The sequence below is a fragment of the Trichechus manatus genome, unplaced genomic scaffold (genome assembly GCF_000243295.1).
Source record: "Trichechus manatus latirostris isolate Lorelei unplaced genomic scaffold, TriManLat1.0 scaffold00051, whole genome shotgun sequence".
Lineage (NCBI taxonomy): Eukaryota > Metazoa > Chordata > Mammalia > Sirenia > Trichechidae > Trichechus > Trichechus manatus.
In genome coordinates this window covers 14,731,897-14,736,948 of record NW_004443987.1, presented here as the reverse complement: position 1 = coordinate 14,736,948, position 5,052 = coordinate 14,731,897, and positions in this window count along the sequence as shown.

The following is a 5,052-nucleotide window of genomic DNA, read 5'->3' as shown; positions in this document are numbered from 1 at the left end:
TCCGTTTTCTCCTTTTATGCTTTAGCCGTCTTCATCCTAGCTCTCTTCACCCATATTGCAAAAAGAAAACTGCATGAACTCAAGAGGTGTTGGAAAGCAACTTTTCTTTCATTGTCTTAAATATTGCAATAAAGGAACCCTTAGAAATAGCACACCATCATACTGTATAATTTAGATAAAATATCAATTATCCTTTCAGAATTTTAATACACATATGGGTGCACAATCAAGGTGACTTTCTAGAAAAGGTAAAGTTTTGAGGCTGTTTATTCCTTTCCTGCCTACTTTATTCAGAGCTACCACTTGATCTGGCTCCTTTTGATACATATTTTGATGTTTCATATTTATTCTTGAGGTTATTAGGTTTTCAAGTCATGAGGTTTTCAGACTCCTGTTATAAATTAAGTGTTTGGGTTACAAGGTGATCTTGGAGAGCAAATAAAATAGCTAAGATCCCTTTTTATCTATTAGGGCTTCCTGGCTAGCAGCTCACAGATACTCTTATATAAAAAAATATCCTGCGTGATTTAAAGTTACATAATTTTTGGCCAGAATAAAAGTTCAATTTTTGATAGTTGGCATACACTAATCATACTACCGAATCTGTCACCACGTTTACACACTGAGCTTCAGGAAATAGAGATTGAATTTTTTTGTTGTGTGAGCAATTTTAAAATCCTAAGGATGCCCTCACTTTTATGAGGTTCCATACTCTAGTTATGCATTTAATTATTTTTATAATTTTTTCTTCAAAATTATAAACATTTTGTCCATGGTTTCATTGATTTTATACTTGTCATATTACAGTAAAATGAACAAATACTCATTCAGATATGACACGAAAATAAAAAAGTCTCTTATTTTTAGGGAGTTACTTGACTTGTGGAGTAAGTAGGGGAAATAGGAAGGAGGTCTATACGGCTTCAGGTTGAGGGTAGTAAATGAATCATTACCCATACCAAATGTCATTTTGAGATAAGTGTGCAGAGAAATAAGAAACTACATCATGCTGGAGTCATTGGATCACTTCTAAAGGGAACCGATCAGCAGCATTATCGTGGTTTGCACAAAGTTGCCCCCCTCTTCTTGAATTTAGAGGTAAAACCACATGAAGAAAAAAATAAGATTTGAGGCTGACACAATTCATTATGTGGTGCTAGCAATCACTAAAAGTGGAGATTTCTAGGTGAACTCAGCTTTGCATCACTACTGCATCACTATAAGGATAGAAAAGCAGCCAAGGTTGCTAACACAGGTAATGCAAAGGACCTTCTTCTTTGAATAGAAGGATGAACTGAAAGATGACTTGGAGAAATGACATTCAGCCTCTTTATTCCACAAGCCCCATCCTGTTATCATTCTTTATTAGATTTGTCAAGTTAAATTTTTCTCTGAGACTGGGAAAACTGCTCTGAACTAAACTTTTGAGGATAGGTTGTTGCAGGTGGTGGGTCACTCAATTCTACTTCAGCTGGTAAGTACCTAGCTTTGGGCCAGTCAGCCAGACTGATGCTAAATATGTCTTTCAATTGCATATGCATATTAACAAATAACAACATATTTTTAAAAAATTAACATATTTTTCACATTCTTTTATGTTCTATCAAGCTTACTCAGATAAGTATTTCATTTGAGACTGGACCCTCAATATGTTAATAACATGCAGTGTGGGATATTTATTTTTTAATTTTATTTGACTTTCCCAAAAGAAGAACCGATTTAAACCCATTTTCAAAAAGCATTTATAAATTGCCTGAGGTAATGTCCTTGGCAATATATATGAATCTCGTTTGTACCTACAAAAAGAAATTGCTCTCACTAAGGTCACTAACGTCCTCCTAATGACAAATTCAATATCTTATTTTTAGACCTTATATTATTGAGTACTTTTGTAGCATTTGACATTGTTGACCAGTTTGCCTTTCTGAAACTCTTTCTTCTTTTAGCTTCTATATCACTCTCCTTGTTCTTTTACTTCTTTGAATACTTATTTTCTATTTAATTTATTGGTGCCTTCTCTTCTACTCAACTTACAAAATATTGGTGTTCCACCAGATTCAACTGCTTTCTAAATCTATACTCTATCTGAGCACACCCTACATTAGGGATTCTACGGAGCAAAGGAATTTGTCTTGATGCATATTACCTGTGCTCTTGATTGTCTGGTCTCTTTTCTTCAAAAATCTCGCTATATCCTTGGCAAAAGAAGTGGGAAATGACAGTTGTAGAGTATGTGTAGTTTTTTCCAGTAAAGTCATAACTCACCTGAAATGCTACAGATAGTAAATTGTTTATATTACATACAGAATAAAATTAAGTGTATTTGAGGAAAGGGAATAGAATTCAGATAGATAAATTTTATGTTCATACTATGCAGGATAGTCATAAACTCTTCTCTGATCAAACACGAAAAGCATAGTGAAAGAGGTAGACTTTCTGGAGCTATTAATTAAATAGGTGAAATGCTAGGCAGTTTGCGTGAACAAGTATATCGTGGAATTCTTAAAGAATAATGATATGATTCCTAGAGAAAAAATGTTAGAGAGAATCACAGGAGGTGGGAAAATGTTGACTTTTGTAGTTCCTTCTTTTGAATAAATAAAATAGATAAAACCTTGTGCTGAAAAACAGATGCTTTTTTGTTTGTTTTGTTTTAGTTTTGGTAAATTTAGTTTTTGGCAGCAGGCTGCCTGGATTCAAATCTTGGCTCTGCTACTTATGGGCTATGTGGCCTGGGAAAGTTTCTTGATCTCTCTGAACCTCAACTTCCTCATCTGTAACATGGGGATATTTACAGTATCTTTGGAAACTCTGGTAGTGTAGTGGTTAAGAGCTATGGCTGCTAACCAAAACGTTGGCAGTTCGAATCCACCAGGCACTCCTTGGAAACTCTGTGGGGCAGTTCTACTCTGTCCTATAGGGTCGCTATGAGTCGGAATTGACTCTATGGCAACGGGTTATTTATAGAGTTGTTGTGAGGACTGAATGTGTTAATACTTGCAAAAATCAACAGAACAGTGTCTGGCACATAGAAGGCAGATAAATGTTAGCTATTGTTGTTGGCTTTCTTTTTCTTTATTTTCATATTTTTTCTCTAGTTTCCCCCAGTTGCTCAAATTTACTCAGTGTTACAACTAAAGCAAGTCTAGTTTTACTGTTTTGGGCTTCTTCCAACTTCAAGAACTAACTTCTCAAAATATGAGAGTCACAAGTTGATCCTACAAAGACAGAATATTGAGAAATGAGAGATGTTGAAAGTCTAGTAATGGCAAAAGTTTTCACAGTCACATTTCATTTTTTTTGTTGTAACTTATCCTGTAACTCCGCCCAACCTCATGATTAAACTCCTTTTGATGAATAAATTTACTCATTTTTGTCCCTTTACTTCACTCCCACTCTCTTCTACCTCCATTACAATGTGATTAATGTATAGCTGTATTTACTTAGCACAAAGCTCTTCTCTTCCCATCATATTAGGGAGTACTTGGTATCATCACGACTTATGACTGATTATGTTAAGCTTGATCACTTAGTTAAGGTGATGTCTGCCAAGAATAATAGTAAAGTCACTATTATTCTCTTTCCACATTCTTTTCATTGGAAGCGAGTCATTAAGTATAGTCTACAATCAAATGGAGGAGAATTAAATTCACCACTTGGAGGGGAAAGTATCTACAAATATTATTTGGAATTCTTCTTTAAGGAAGATTTGTCCCTTATCCACCATTTATTTATTTATTCAATAAGTTTCATAGCATTATGGACCCACGGATATTTATTTTATACTTTGTGTTATAATCCAATACTATTATTATTTTGTTGCTCAAATTACTCCAGCTTTGGCCACTGAGAGCTCTTTCAGGTTGGCTCCTGGGTCTTTTTCTCATGACCTCATCTTTTTCTCTTTCTCTCTCTCTCTTTCTCTCCTTCCTTCTGTCCTTCAGTTCTTTCTTTCTTCTTCTTTTTTTTTTTTTTTACTATTTTTCCACACTTCCTTCATTTCTGGCACTACAAGATGCCCCAAACTCAACTTACGTTTTCCCTTCCCCAGACCTAGAAGCAACCGCTTCTTTTATTAGAAAAAGGTATTTAGAAACCAAGCTCAGTGTGCTGGGCATTCTTGTTGCTACTGTGGTATCGTTGCATGTAGGCCCTCTTGGAGGACAGCACTAGGAAATATATGTACGTATACTAACCTATGTATACATACATATTTATATTTCTATATATGTGTCTATCTAATCTCGATCATCTACCTACCTACCTACCTACCCACCTATCTATCTATCTATCCATCATCTACATAAATTCATACTGATATCTCTGACATTAACCTAGCACTATGGGGTTCAATTTAACCTTCTCCTTTGCTTATTTGTCTTATTCCCAATGAGGAATCTGGTTTCCACTACCTACAATTCATTTACTTTATTTCTTCACAGCCACCACCTGTCTATCAGGAGAGGCTTTCATGTTGCTGTGATGCTGAACAGGTTTCCTCGGAGCTTCCAGACTATGACAAACTAGGAAGAAAGGTGATCTACTTGTAAAAATCAGCCAATGAAATCCCTAGGGATCACAAACCAGAACCCATCATGGGGATGGCACAGGAGCAGGAAGCATTTTGTTCCATTGTGCATGGGATCCCAACAAGAGCAGATTATCCAATAGGAAAGGTAAGCATGGTGCTTACCTTGCTTACCAGATCATCTGTAGTGAACAATTTCACGTTTTTTTCACCACATCAAAAATTCTCAACACAACAGGATTAAACCAAAGCTAGGAAGTTTCCTGAATACAATCAAACACTTTGACGGACAGAGTAGCAGGGGCGGGGGTCTGGGGACCATGCTTTCAGGGGACATCTAGGTCAATTGGCATAACAAACTTTATTAAGAAAATGTTCTGCATCCTACTTTGATGAGTGGCATCTGGGGTCTTAAAAGCTAGCAAGTGGCCATCTAAGATGCATCAATTGGTCCCAACCACCTGGAGTAAAGGAGAAGGAAGAACACCAAAGGCACAAGGAAAGTATTAGCCCAAGAGACAGAA